Below are 16,706 nucleotides of genomic sequence, written 5' to 3'. Positions count from 1 at the left end.
TCCATGGTGTCGCCAAGAGTTGGACACGACTGAAAGACAAATAAACACACACACAACTAAATCTGAGTTTGTGAGTCAAGGCTCCTGTGATGTGAAAGCTGTCTGAGACCACATGCATTGGTGAGTGTATTTGTCTGTGAATGGTTCACTCAAACAGTCAGAACCCAGTGGAAGGAGAAGTTGTATTACTTCCCAGTCACTCACCAGCTGTCAGATCTCTGACACCTCTGGGTAACTTCAAGTGTTCCCAACACTTTAAAATATTTCATTCTTTTGTTGAAAGTTATTTCTGGGTGTTTGTGCCATTCAGCCTACGTTTGATTCAGAAACAAAGGACAAGAGAGAGGAGGAGAGAGAATACAGTCTCTGGTGAAAGTGCAAGCAGAATTTATATTTTCTCTTAACCTCAAGGGGAGAAAACACAGTTCTGCATAAAACATACGTTTAGTTTTCCATCAGACACTGGGCATTTCGACATGTTATTGAAAACAACTTAACTCATCATGGCCTGTCTTAATGACGTCTCCTGTCTACTTCTACTTGGAATAGAGATTAAGAAGACAAAATAGGTTAAAACAATTCACTTCTATTATTCTTCTACTACTATTAGTAGAGGCAAGAATATGGGAAAAAATAAATCCAACCTTCTACCTATTACTCAATCTTAAAATGAAGTTTATTTTATTTGAAAATTTTATGGTAAAAGTCATATAATATGAAGCATGCTATTTAACTGTATAGTTCAGTGGCACTAAGTACATGCACATTGTTGTGCAACTCTCACCATCATATATCTCCCAATTTTTTCACCTTCCTGGACTGCAGTTCTGTTCCCATTAACACTAACTATCCATTCCCTCTTTCCACTCCATCCTCACACACTGGCCTTAAGCATCTACCAATGTACTTTCTGACTCTATGAATTTGACTACAGTGTACATTATATAAGTGGAATCAAACAGTATTTGTACCAAGTGTATATTGGAATGCATTTTTAAGGTTAACTCAGTGTATGTTCTATAAATGGATTGTACTTTCTTTTATTCCCCTATGCTATACAGTAGTTTATCATCAGTTACACAGTGTCAATAGTGTATATAAGTAAACCCCCAGTCTTCCAGTTTACCCCTACCCCTCCTTTCCATTCTTGGTGTCCATCTGTTTCTGTATTTCTGCTTTGGAAATAAGTTCATCTCTACCATTTTCAGAGTAATCCTAGGATGAACTTTAGATGAGCAAGTGAAGTCAACAAAACAAAAAGTCAGCTCCATAGAGCAATGAAAAGTAACAACCAATCAACTAAGCTGAAAGAAGGGTTCTTTAGAATTTGTCCTTCTGTAGGGAAAAGAGATGATTGAGAGACCTTGCTCAGTGGGTCTAATCAGCTTTGCAACCCTGTGAACTATAGCCTGCCAGGCTCCTCTGTCTATGGAATTTTCCAAGAAAGAGTGCTGGAGTGGGTTGCCATTTCCTTCTCCATGGGATCTCCCCAACCTAGGGGCTGAACCTGTGTCTCCTGTGTCTCCTGCATTGCCTGATGGAGTCTTTGCTTCTGAGCCACCTGGATGTGTCTTTGTATTTCCAGTGGTGGCAATCTTTAAGAAGAATCTTGAATGAGAGGAGGTTGGAGTGGTCAGATTTCGAAATGAGATGACTTTGCTCCTTCATGCTCAGTAAGAACTTCTTTCAAGTAAAGAGGACTTGTGTTGCTTATTCACTATAACCAGGAGATTATGAAAGAATTTCCTGTAAATTGTAGATACATGGTGATTATAATGCAATGTGTTATTTTGACTGGAAATCCTTGCCAGATCCATGGCTATCCCAGGAGAATACTGTTATTCTTTCATCCTGACAGCCTGCTCATTTGGCTGTGAATACTGACCTAGACCAACCCATGCTCAGGAAACTCCTCTCCCCTAGCACAGGTCTGGAGGTTTCCATGCCTGACACATCAGGGGTGACAGGTTCATTGTCCTGGGCTTTTTGGATGTGAACTCAGATGGAGTACTCTAAACTGGCTGGAGGGGAGCTAGGCGTGTGGGGCAAAGTGAAGCTGGTGCCTGCATAGGCTGATGCCAGTAGCACTGAAAGCCTCAGCCAGGTTAAAAGGCACATTGAAATTAGCAAAGTGATACCATTATTAGAACTCAGTCTTATGGGGTGCAGTAGACTCAGCAATTTAGGGACCTGGAGTGTAAAGAAGGACAGAGAGGTAAGAAAGGTCAGACAACTGAAGTCTGTAAACAATGTGAACTCACTCTGGCTTTGCTCTATAATCTTCACTCTTTGGTATTTTCTTCTTTCATTTGATAAGCAAACTATGTTTGAGTCAGGAGCAGGCTCCTGTCTGAAATAACATTTTCTGAAAGCTTAATATAGTGACTATGTTTGGTTTTGAAATCAAGTCACAAATAATGGGAAACAAGCAGTGTTCCAAAGTGTCACAAACCTTCAGTGAAAGTTTATGCATCTCAGATGCATCCCAGAGCTGACCAGAGATCTTACAGAGCATTACAAGTTGCCAAGTATTGGCTGTGAAGGAGTTCATTATTCTTAGATAATCATGATGACTGCTTAGAAGGTATTATTATCCCTCATGCTTTTATGGCATTCAGGTATTGATCAGAGTTTTAAGAAGACCATAACACTGGCTAAACAATGCTTTACTTATTTATTTTTTCTCCCACAGTTGTGTTCTATGTGCTTTTTCACTGTATGACCTCTTGTTGTCCCACGCTGTGAAAATATAAATGTGATCTAGCGGGGTCAACAGCAAAAGTCAAGTTTATTTCTTGCTGGCTGAGTTCAGCCAGCTTCATTATTCTTTGTGGTTTTCCTGGAGGGAGTGAGCACTGCAGGATGAAAAAGCCAGCATAAACAATGCTCCAGTGAGAGCTCTAATTGGCTGCATTAAAAAAAAAAGAAAACTTTAACCTCTGGAGTCATTTTTACTGTGCCTGTTCACTACTCCTGTTCAATTTTAATTTCAAAATAAATTGACTAATATTTCTAATAAATAAGAAAGCTAGTAGATTATAAGTTGTGTATCACTTTTTCAATAAGTCTTTTGAAAGGTTGAATACTTCAAATGAGCATAATGAGAACTTATTTTATGAAAGTTGTAAAATGTATTGAAATATTCACTATCACATAGTATTCTACCTGCATGTCATTTTTAACTGTCTTAGTAATGGAATGTAAATAGAAATGTCATTTCATTCATTAAATAAGAAACCAGAGCAATTCGCTTGCCATAATCAAGTTTTAATGTACTAATTGCATATTTTACTTTTAGTATAATATGCTACTTCTCCTATGTAGAGGCATAGTTTCAATTAACATTAGATTCATTAATAATTATCAATTGCCAAAGCTTAGAATAATAAAATATCTTTGGTAACAAAAATACTATACAGGTCAGTATGCATATTTCACTTTCCATGATTAATGATCTTGGTGTTTGGTCCATAATGAAACTGTATTACTTTATATTTCTGCACCATTCTTTTTCTAACATAACATACTTCTCTTTTCTTATGCCTACAAGGGTAACATGCAAATATAACATTTTCCATGGAAAAATACGTAATTTACTTATCAAAAGGTGATGCATATCCTGGTTATGAACTAGAAATTGAAGGTAAATTAATATTCAACCATGGAGAGAGAAACTGTCATTCTATTACAAGATGAAAATCAGCCTGGTCATAATTAAACATGACTGATGTTTAATGATTTACAAACTAATGAATGCTCAATTAAATTCTAAGATATAAGTTTTATGGATCCAAAAGTAAATATCTATGATATCTGTAGCTGTATCATGAAATGTACTTATGCTTTATTTAAAATACAAACTCCAAGAGAGCAATTAGAAAGTAAAAAAACATGGAGTGAGTAACTAGTAAAAATAGTGAAACTAGTATGAGGAATGAATGATTGCTGCTGCTGCTGCTAGGGTGCATCAGTCATGTCTGACTCTGTGCGACCACCACCAGGCTCCCCCGTCCCAGGGATTCTCCAGGCAAGAATACTGTAGTGGTTTGCCATTTCCTTCTCCAATGCATGAAAGTGAAAAGTGAAAGTGAAGTCGCTCAGTCTTGCCAGACTCTTCACGACCCATGGACTGCAGCCTACCAGGCTCCTCCATCCATGGTATTCCCCAGGCAAGAGTACTGGAGTGGGTTGCTATTGCCTTCTCCGAATGAAAGATTACATCACTGCAAATTCAACACATCAAAATATATCTAAATATTTGATTAATATATTTATGCTAATTATTGACCACTTGGATAAAACTAAAGGATTTGTTCAACAGTGCAGTTTAACAGAGATGAAATATTCAAAATTTTATGTAGAAAAATTTCATCAATTTCACACAGACATCTCTAGAGAATGGAAAAAAAAAAAAGAACACTTTTAGCTCTCTTAATAAGGTCAACATATATCAGATACCAAAATCTGAAGAGGATATCACAATAAATGAAAGGAAAATCAAAAGTATACTGATTGAGAATGATGAAATGGTGCTCTTTGTTCATAGGTGACATAATTGATTGTCTGTGTAGAAAATCCCAAAGAGCTGTGAGGAGGAAAACCCAAAACCCTAATAAGTGATTTCAGCAAGTTGCAGGATCCAAGGTATTAACCTTGCATATAAAAGTCATGCACTTTTCTATACATCAGCAATTCAACAGTGAATAATAAGAATTAAAACACATCACAGTACCAGTTATCTTATCACCCTCAATATAAAATAGTGTTAAAAATATATCAAATATATATATACTATTTTAGGAGGAAATTTATAAAACTCTGATGAATGAATTTAAAGAACCAAAGAAATAGAGAGATCCTCCACATTCATGGATAAAAGACACAATATGGCAGAAAGTGAAGACGAACTAAAAAGCCTCTTGATGAAAGTGAAAGAGGAGAGTGAAAAAGTTGGCTTAAAGCTCAACATTCAGAAAATGAAGATCATGACATCTGGTCCCATCACTTCATGGGAAATAGATGGGGAAACAGTGTCAGACTTTGTTTTTTGGGGGCTCCAAAATCACTGCAGATGGTGATTGCAGCCATGAAATTAAAAGACGCTTACTCCTTGGAAGGAAAGTTATGACCAACCTAGATAGCATATTCAAAAGCAGGGATATTACTTTTCCAACAAAGGCCCATCTAGTCTAGGCTATGGTTTTTCCTGTGGTCATGTATGGATGTGAGATTTGGACTGTGAAGATAGCTGAGTGCCGCAGAATTGATGCTTTTGAACTATGTTGTTGGAGAAGACTCTTGAGAGTCCCTTGGACTGCAAGGAGATCCACCCAGTCCATTCTAAAGATCAGTCCTGGGTGTTCTTTGGAAGTACTGATGCTAAAGCTGAAACTCCAATACTTTGGCCACCTCATGCAAAGAGTTGACTCATTGTAAAAGACTCTGATGATAGAAGAGATTAGGAGCAGGAGGAGAAGAGAACGACAGAGGATGAGATGGCCGGATGGCATCACCCTACTTGATGGACATGAGTTTGAGTGAACTCCGGGATTTGGTGATGGACAGGGAGTCCTTGAGTGCTGCAGTTCATGGGTCACAAAGAGTCAGACATGACTGAGCTACTGAACTGAACAGAACTGACTGATTATCAAGGTCAATTCTTCTCACCTTAAGTCAGTAGATTCAATGCAATCCAAATCAAAATCCCGACAAGTTACTTGGTGGATGTATTAAAACAAACAAAACAAAAAACCCTACCAGATCCCAATGTTTATAGAAGAAGCAGAAGAACCATATTAGTCAACAAAATGTTGAAGAAAAAGTCAGAGTCTGACATTACTCAAATATAAGACTCATTATAAAGCTATAGTAATCAAAACAGGCTATTATTGGTGAAAGAATATGCAAATAGGTCAGTAGAACAAAACAGAAAGTCCAAAAATATACCCCTGTAAATACAGCTGAATGAAATTTAAGAAAGGAGCAAAGGTAATGCAATACAGAAAATATAGTACGTTCAACAAATGGTGCTGGACAGCTGAATATTTCAGTTCAGTTCAGTAACTCAGTCATATCTGACTCTTTGCAACCCCATGGACTGCAGCACACCGGACTTCCCTGTCATTCACCAACACCCAGAGCTAACTCAAACTCATGTCCTTCGAGTCGATGATGTCATCCAACCATCTCATCCTCCGTCGACCCCTTCTCCATTCAATCATCTCATTCTTTGATGTCCCCTTCTTCTACTGTTTTGAATCTCTCCCAGCATCAGGGTTTTTTTCCTAAAGAGTCAGTTCTTCACATCAGGTGGCCAAAGTATTGGAGCTTCAGCTTCAGCATTAGTCCTTCCAGTGATTATTCAGGACTGATTTCCTTTAGGATTGACTGGTTGAATCTCCTTGAAGTCCAAGGGACTCTCAAGAATCTTCTCCAACACCACAGTTCAAAATCATCAATTCTTCAGTGCTCAGTTTTCTTAATAGTCCAACTCTCAAATCCATACATGACTACTGGAAAAACCATGGCCTTGACTAGATGGACCTTTGTTGACAAAGTAATATCTCTGCTTTTTAATATGATGTATAGGTTGGTCATAACTCTCCTTCGAATGAGTAAGCGTCTTTTAATTCCATGGCTACAATCACCATCTGCAGTGATTTTGGAGCCCCCCCAAAATAAAGTCAGCCACTGTTTCCACTGTTTCCTCATCTATTTGCCATGAAGTGATTAAGGAATTTCTAATTAAAACAACTATGATATACCACTGCAAAACTATTGGAATGATAAGAGTCTAAAATACTTACAACACAAGATGTTGGCAAGGATATGTTATGAGAGGCACTCTTGCACAATACTGGTTGAAATGCAAAATGCTACAGCCACTTTGAAAGTCAAAACTAACCAGACTATTACCAAACCGTCCATCATTTATGCTACTTAGTATTTACCAAGAGAATTCAAAAACTTATGTCCCCACAGAAACCTGCTTAAGGAAATTTTATAGCAACTCCTTGGAAGAAAAGTTATGACTAAGCTAGATAGTATATTCAAAAGCAGAGACATTATTTTGCTGACTAAGGTCCGTCTAGTCAAGGCTATGGTTTTCCCTGTGGTCATGTATGGATGTGAGAGTTGGACTGTAAAGAAGGCTGAGCGCCGAAGCATTGATGCTTTTGAACTGTGGTATTGGAGAAGATTCGAGAGTCCCTTGGACTGCAAGGAGATCCAACCAGTTCATTCTGAAGGAGATCAGCCCTGGGATTTCTTTGGAATGAATGATGTTGAAGCTGAAGCTCCAGTACTTTGGCCACCTCACGCAAAGAGTTGACTCATTGGAAAAGACTCTGATGCTGGGAGGGATTGGGGGCAGGAGGAGAAGGGGACGACTGAGGATGAGATGGCTGGATGGCATCACAAACTCGATGACGTGAGTTTGAGTGAAGTCCGGGAGATAGTGATGGACAGGGAGGCCTGGCGTGCTGCCATTCATGGTGTCACAAAGAGTCGGACACGACTGAGTGACTGAACTGAACTAATTTATATTTGCTAAAACATGGAGGCAACCAAAATGCCTTCAGTAGGTAAATGAATAAATAAAATGTAATTAAAGTATTGAGCTCTAAAACAAAATTAGCTATCGAGCCATGAAAAAACAGGAGGGATCTTAAATAAGTCAATCTAAAAAAGAGTTATATATTGTATGACTCCAACTGTATGGGCTTTTTCAAAAGGCCACACTATGGAGACAGAGAAAATATCAGTCCCCAGGGGTCAGGGATAGGGTGTGATGAATACGTAGACTACAGAGAATGTTTAGGACAATGAATATATTCTGAATGGATACTATGTCATTACACATTTGTTAAAACTCATAGAATACCATGACTGAAGTGTAATGCAAACTATGGACCTTGTGTGATAATGATATAGATTCATTGATTTTAAAAATGAATTGGTGCTGGGTGTTGACTGTAGGGGTACTTTGCTTGTGTGGGCAGGAGGTACTCTGAATTTTTCACTGTTTTTCTGTGAACCTGAAATTTCTCTTTTAAAAACATATATTTAAAGATATATATTCTGCTAATAATTTAGCTAGTACAATGGAGAAAAATTTGAGTTGTAAACAAAGAAATAACACCTCATTATTGGCAGATTTTATGATTATGTACATCGGGCATAAAAAGCTATTATAATTACCAATTGAATTTAACAAGTTAGCTTGACATAGTATCCATTAAAAATCAAATGTATTTGCATTTTCATGTGACAAACTACAAATAATAAAATATACTTTTTTAACAATAGCATCAAAAATTCCAATATTTAGAATAAATGGGCTTCCCTGGTGGCTCAGATGGTAAAGAATGCACCTACAATGCAGGAGACCTGGGTTCATTCCCTGGGTTGGAAAGATCCCCTGGAGTGGAACGGGAATCCACTCCAGTATTCTTGCCTGGAATATCCCCATGGAAAGAGGAGCCTGGTAGGCTATGGGGTCCATGGTATCACAAAGAGTATCATGCAAGTGACTAAGAACAACACATTAAAATCAGCAAGATAATATTGAAATAAATCAAGTAAGTTAAATGATACACCATGTCAATGAATTGGCAAACCATGATGAACTTTATATAGGTATATAAACACACTTACATATAAATATATATATAATGAATTTTATTCAAAACTCTACAAATATTAGCAGAAATTTAAAAAATCTTTTAAAAATCCATATAGAACAAAGGTCCAATGATGCCCAAAGCAATATTGAAAAGAAAGAAAATAATTTGAGTTGCACCATTGAATATTAAGACTTTTAGGAAAGGTACGGCAAGTAAAAGTGTGGTATCAACATTAGCAGAGCAAACTAACAAGACAAACATAGCTTGTTCGGAAAAGATTGAGCACTTATATGTTCACCTGATTTGTGACAAAATGGCAAAATAATGCTATGGAAATGATGAGCTTTTTAGTAAATTGTGTTTGAAAAATGGAATGGCTCCAAAGTAAAAAGTGAACCTCAGTCTTATCTAGTACAAAAAAAAAGAATTTATTTAACTATTTTTTTTTATATTCTCTTATGATTAAAATGGGGCTTCTCTGGTGGCTCAGTGGTAAAAAATCCACCTGCAGTGCAGCAGACCCGGGTTTTGATCTCTGGGTCAAGAAAATCCCCTGGATGAGTGAATGGTAACCCTCTCAAGTATTCTTGCCTAGAGAATCCTATGAATAAAGGAGCCTGGTGGGCTATAGTCTATAGGATTGCAGAGTCGGTCATGACCGAAGCAACTGAGCACAGCACAATACATAATTAAAATGGGTTGAGTTACCTAAATAGCTTATATGAAAAGTGCTTTATCTCTCCACCTATCCTCCACATTAAATCCAAATTCTTGTTTTAAATATTTATATAATCATGGCTAGAATGATAATAATCAAATATAAATGTTGATTATTCTAGGGGGTGTTATTCATTGATTTGCTATTTATACTGTTTCCATTTTTATCACTTTTATAATGAGCAAGTATTGTGCCCTTGAAACAAATAGAGAACAAACAATAGAGGAAACATGGATTGAGCCATAAGAAAAGAAATAATGTATATTATATCAGAAAATCTCACTCTATAATTTACAAGTGACAGATTTAAAGATATAATATTATTATACAGGAACAGCTTATGAACAAAAATCAAGTGAAACATTATATGAAATTGGAAATCAAATAAGTATTAGACTGCAATATAAGAACAATTTATATGTAAAGACAATACATAAAAGACAAAGACTATTCAGGTTATTATATAGGGCAGCCAGAAAGCTAAAAAGTGAAGACAACAAAGAAAGTAATTTCTATTCGGTAAATAGGTTTTTGAATTCTCTGCTAAACTTAGATGCTGTGGAGAATAAAAGCAAAGAATAAGATATGATCCCTGACACTTTGAAGCTTATAAACTATTGAAAATATAATAGTAAACAATAAAAGAAACTGAGGAAATATCCAGTAATTTTTGATAAGAATTATCTTTTTTAATATAAATTTATTTATTTTAATTGAAAGTTAATTACTTTAAAATATTGTATTGTTTTTGCCGTACATCAACATGAATCCACCATGGTTGTACACTTGTTCCCCATCCTGAACCCCCCTCCCACCTCCCTCCCGATACCATCCCTCTGGGTTGTCCCAGTGTACCAGCCCCAAGCATCCAGTATCATGACAAGCAGAGAAGACTGGAAAACAAGCATCAACACAGAAGTTGAAATTATCAATAATTAGATGAATGGACATGAAACTATATTCTAAGTGGATTATCTTAAATACATAGAGAGACGTTCAAGAAAAAGGTAATAGTGTCAAAAGCTTACTTAAATTCAATTTTAATAGAAGTAGAAAAAATGAGATATAAGTGATTTTGAGTGGAATTAAGAAAAATAGCAGTCGATGATTCTTTTCGTGGTTTTACCCATCTTATATTCAAGCAGTTCTTTCCTTACATTGCATGCTCTGGAGAACTGAAACACAGAGGAAAATTTCCCAATAAATTCATTTATCTGCTTACGGATAGCTTATCTGCTTATTCTCTAACAATCATTTTAGGCACCTTTATATTTATAGTCATTAAGAATCCAGTGGTCATGTAAGGATATGAGAGTTGGACTGCGAAGAAGGCTGAGCTGAGTGCCAAAGAATTGATGCTTTTGAACTGTGGTGTTGGAAAAGACTCTTGAGAGTCCCTTGGACTGCAAGGAGATCCAACCAGTCCATTCTGAAGGAGATCAGCCCTGGGATTTCTTTGGAAGGAATGATGTTAAAGCTGAAACTTCAGTACTTTGGCCACCTGATGCAAAGAGTTGACTCATTGGAAAAAACTCTGATGCTGGGAGGGATTGGGGGCAGGAGGAGAAGGGGATGACCAAGGATGAGATGACTGGATGGCATCACGGACTTGATGAACATGAGTCTGAGTGAACTCCGGGAGTTGATGATGGACAGGGAGGCCTGGTGTGCTGCAATTCATAGGGTCACAAAGAGTCGGACACGACTGAGTGACTGAACTGAACTGAAGAATCCAGGAGACTTTTGGTTTAGATTAGATTAATTGCCTTGCATATATTTCTAATATTGATCTTTCTTGTTGTCATTGTTCTAAATGACTAATACCTTCCCTAAATCAGTTATTTAATACTTATTAGAATAATTCTAGAGCACGATCTTTGCAAATGAATGATCTATGAAGCATTTAGGAAAATATAGTAAGCCTGATATGGTATTTATTCAAAGGTAATTAAGTTTAAAAATTTGTTTTTCTGTTCACAATTCTATAAACTTAAGATTCTATAATATATATGTATAAAATACTAGAAAAATTAAATTTAATCAAACAATTGGAAAAAGAAATCAAAACTGCAAAAACATTGTGTGTGTGTTTGTATTAAAAACACAAGCAAAGGAAAGAAAGTACATGAGATCTAATTTTAAAAAAGCAAAATAACTATAACAAAAAATATGTATCTATAGATAAACTATTTTGAAATTTCAGTTACTCACAAATACTCTGATGCTATGTGTTGTGGAACATTATCTCAGATGCTTGGTTGCTATCTGTCTGTCAGTCTTTGGTGAGGTATCTGTTCAGATCTCCAGCCCATTTTTTTAATCAAGTTATCAGTTTTCTTACTGCTGAGTTTTAAGTGTTCTTTATATATTTTATATAAAGTCTTTTATCAGATGTGTCCTAGGCAAACATTTTCTCCGAGACCATGGCTTGTCTTCTAATTCTCTTCATGTTTTCTTTATTGAAGCAGATTGTAAGTTCAGTAAAGTTCAATGTATCAATTACTTCACTCATTAATTATGTCTTTGATGTTGTATTTAAAAAGGCATCACCACACCCAAGGACCTCTAAGTGTTGCTCTATATTGTTTTATAGTTGTACATTTTACATTTAAGTCTATGATCCTTTGAGTTAATTTTTGTGACAGGGTAAGGTCTGTGTCTTGAAATTGTTCAGTCGTTCAGTCCTGTCTGAATCTTTGTAATCTAATAGACTGCAGAACACCACGCTTCTCTTGTTCTGCACTATCTCCCAGAACGTGATCAAACTCATATCCATTGAGTCTGTTTTGCCATCCAACCATCTCAGCTTCTGCCATCCCCTTATTCTCCTGTCTTCAGTCTTTCCCAGCATTGAAGTCTTTTCCAATGACTAGGTTCTTCACATCAGGTAGCCAAAGTATTGGAGCTTCAGCTGCAGCATCAGTCCTTCCAATGAATATTAAGGACTGATTTCCTATAGGATGGACTGGTTGGATTTCCTTGCAGTCCAAAGGACTCTCAAGAGTCTTCTCCAACACCACAGTTCATATATATTTTATTTTTTTATGTTTTAATATAAAATTATTTATTTTAATTGGAGGCTAATTACTTTACAATATTGTATTGATTTTGCCATAAATCAACATGAATTCACCATGGGTGTACACTTGTTCCCCATCCTGAACCCCCCCTCCCTCTCCCTCCCAATACCATCCCTCTGGGTCATCCCAGTGCACCAGCCCCAAGCATCCGGTATCACGCAGTGAACCTGGCGTATGCGAGACAGCAAAAGAGACACAGATGTGTAGAACACCACAATTCAAAAGCATTAATTCTTCAGCACACAGCTTTCTTTATAGTCCAACTCTCACATCCACAGATAATTACTGTAAAAACCATAGTTTTGACTCATTTCAGTTCAGTTCAGTCGCTCAGTCGTGTCCGAATCTGCGACCCCATGAATCGCAGCACGCCAGGCCTCCCTGTCCATCACCATCGCCCGGAGTTCACTCAAACTCATGTCCATTGAGTCCGTGATGCCATCCAGCCATTCCATCCTCGGTCGTCCCCTTCTCCTCCTGCCCCCAATCCCTCCCAGCATCACAGTCTTTTCCAATGAGTCAACTCTTCTCATGAGGTGGCCAAAGTACCAGAGTTTCAGTTCCAGCATCATTCCCTCCAAAGAAATCCCAGGGCTGATCTCCTTCAGAATGGACTGGTTGGATCTCCTTTCAGTCCAAGGGACTCTTAAGAGTCTTCTGCAACACCACAGTTCAAAAGCATCAATTCTTCGGAGCTCAGCCTTCTTCAAAGTCCATCTCCCACATCCATACATGACCACAGGAAAAACCATAGCCTTGACTAGATGGACCTTAGTCGGCAAAGTAATGTCTCTGCTTTTCAATATGCTATCCAGCTTGGTCATAACTTTTCTTCCAAGGAGTAAGCGTCTTTTAATTTCATGGCTGCAGTCACCATCTGCAGTGAGTTTGGAGCCCTCAAAAATAAAGTCTGACACTGTTTCCACTGTTTCCCCATCTATTTCCCATGAAGTGATGGGATCGGATGCCATGATCTTCATTTTCTGAATGTTGAGCTTTAAGCCAACTTTTTCACTCTCCTCTTTCACTTTTATCAAGAGGCTTTTTAGCTCCTCTTCACTTTCTGCCATAGGGCAGTGTCATCTGCATATCTGAGGTTATTGATATTTCCCCTGGCAATCTTGATTCCAGCTTGTGTTTCTTCCAGTGCAGCATTTCTCATGATGAACTCTGCATAGAAGTTAAATAAGCAGGGTGACAATATACAGCCTTGACGTACTCCTTTCCTTATTTGGAACCAGTCTGTTGTTCCATGTCCAGTTCTAACTGTTACTTCCTGACCTGCATACAGATTTCTCAAGAGGCAGGTCAGGTGCTCTAGTATTCCCATCTCTTTCAGAATTTTCCACAGTTTATTGTGATCCACACAATCAAAGGCTTTGGCATAGTCAACAAAGCAGAACTAGATGATTTTCTGGAACTCTCTTGCTTTTTCCATGATCCAGCAGATGTTGGCAATTTGATCTCTGGTTCCTCTGCCTTTTCTATAACCAGCTTGAACATCAGGAAGTTCACGGTTCACGTATTGCTGAAGCTTGGCTTGGAGAATTTTGAGCATTACTTTACTAGCATATGAGATGAGTGCAATTGTGCGGTAGTTTGAGCGTTCTTTGGCTTTGTCTTTCTTTGAGACTGGAATGAAAACTGATCTTTTCCAGTCCTGTGGCCACTGCTGAGTTTTCCAAATTTGTTGGCATATTGAGTGCAGCACTTTCACAGCATCATCTTTCAGGATATGAAATAGCTCAACTGGAATTCCATCACCTCTACTAGCTCTGTTTGTAGTGATGCTTTCTAAGCCCACTTGACTTCACATTCCAAGATGTCTGGCTCTAGATTAGTGATCACATCATCATGATTATCTGGGTCGTGAAGATCTTTTTTGTACAGTTCTTCCGTGTATTCTTGCCACCTCTTCTTAGACTAGATAGACCTTTATTGGCAAAGTAATGTCTCTGCTTTATAATATGCTGTCTAAGTTGGTTGTAGCTTTTCATGCAGGAGGAAGCCTCTTTTAATGTCATGGCTGCAGTTGCCATCTGCAGTGATTTTGGAGTCCCCTCAAAATAAAGTATCTCACTGTTTCCATTGTTTTCCCATCTATTTGCCATGAAGTGATCAGACCAGATGTCATGTTCTTAGTTTTCTAAATGTTAAGTTTTAAGCCAGCTTTTTCCCTCTTCTCTTTCACATTCATAAAGAGTCTCTTAAATGCCTCTTTGTTTTCTTCCAAAACAGTGGCATCATCTGCATATCTGAGGTTATTGATATTTCTACTGGCAATATTGATTTCAGTTTGTGCTTCATCCAACCTGGCATTTCCCATCATGTACTCAGCACATAAATTAAATAAACAAGGTGACAGTATACAGACAGTATACATTTTTTAACCAATCCATCATTCCATGTCTTGTCTTAACCGTTGCTTCTTGCCCTTCATACAGGTTTCTCAGGAGGCAGATAATGTGGTCTGGAATTCCCATCTCTCGAAGAATCTTCCACAATTTGCTGTGATCCACACATTCAAAGACTTCAGTGTAGTCAGTGAAGCAGGAGTAGATGTTTATTTCTGGAATTCTCTCACTTTTTTGATGATCCAGCAGATGTTGGCAATTTGACCTCATGTTCCTCTGACTTTTCTAAATCCAGCTTGAACATCTGGATGTCCATGGTTCATGTACTGTTGAAGCCTGGCTTGGAAAATTTTGAGCATTACTTTGCTAGTGTGTGAGATGAGGACAATTGGGCGGTAGTTTGAACTTTCTTTGGCATTGCCTTTCTTTAGGATTGGAATGAAAACTGATCTTTTCCAGTCCTGTGGTCACTGCTGAGTTTTCCAAATTTGCTGGCATATTGAATGCAGCACTTTCACAGCATCATCTTTTAGAACTGGAAATAGCTCAGCTGGAATTCCATCACCTACGCTACCTTTGTTCGTAGTGATGCTTCCTAAGACCCACTTGACTACGCATTCCAGAATGTCTGGCTCTAGGTGAGTGATTACACCATCGTGGGATTCTGGGTAATTAAAATATTTTTTGTATAGTTCTTCTGTGTATTCTTGCCAACTTTTCTTAATATCTTCTGCTTCTGGGATGACCCAGAGGGATGGGATGGGAAGGTATGTGGGAAGGGGATTCAGGATGTGGAACACATGTACACTCATGCCACGTTCAAGTCACTGTGTTGTAAAACCAATACAATATTGTAAAGTAAAATAAATTAATTAATTAATTAAAAAATATCTTCTGCTTCAGTTAGGTATATAGCATTTCTGTTCTTTATTGTGCCTATCTTTGCATGAAATTTTCCCTTGGTATTTCTGATTTTCTTGAAGTGATCTCTAGTCTTTCCCATTATATTCTTTTCCTCTATTTGTGTTGTTCACCTAAGAAGGTTTTTTGTCTCTCCCTTCTATCATTTGGCATTCTGCTTCTCTTTTCTCAGCTATTTGTAAGGCTTCCTCAGACAACCATTTTGCCTTTTTGCATTTCTTTTTGTGGGGATGGCTTTGAGCACCAACTCCTATACAATGTTATGAACCTCCATCAATAGTTTTCAGATCTAATCCCCTGAATATATTTGTCACTTCCACTGTATAAATGTAAGGGATTTGATTTAGGTCATACCTGAATGGCCTATTGGTTTTCCCCAATTTCTTAAATTTAAATATGAATTTGGCAATAAGGAGTTCATGATCTGAGCCTCAGTCAGCTCATGGTCTTATTTTTGCTGACTGAATAGAGTGCAAATAATATAATCAATCTGATTTTGGTACTGATCATTTGGTGATGTCCACCTATATCTAGATTCATTTATTTGCCTGTGAAGGCCAGTTGTTCCAGTACATTTTGTTGAAAAGAAAACGTTTTCTCCATTGTATTGCCTTTGATCCTTTGTCAATAACCAGTTGATCACATTTATATGGATTAGTTTCTGGGCTCTCTATTGCATGGATGTTTCATTGGCCCATTTGTCAGTTCTTTCACTAATATCACACTTTATTTATTGCTGTAACACTATAGTAAGTCTTAAAGTTTAGTGGTGTTCATCCTCTAACTTTGTTCTTCTCCTTCAATATCATGCTGGTTACCTTGGGTCTTTTGTCTCTCCTATAAATTTTTCATGTCTACAATATAGTTTACTGGGATTTTGATTGGGAGTACATGTAATCTACAGATTTAATTGGGAAGAACTAACATTTTAGTGATACTGAATCTTCCTGTCTATGAACATGAAGTATCTTTCCATTACTTACTTTGTTTGCATATTGTTTATGAAAAT

This window comes from Capra hircus, chromosome 4 (assembly GCF_001704415.2).
Source record: "Capra hircus breed San Clemente chromosome 4, ASM170441v1, whole genome shotgun sequence".
NCBI lineage: Eukaryota > Metazoa > Chordata > Mammalia > Artiodactyla > Bovidae > Capra > Capra hircus.
Note: the sequence above shows the minus strand (reverse complement) of the source record.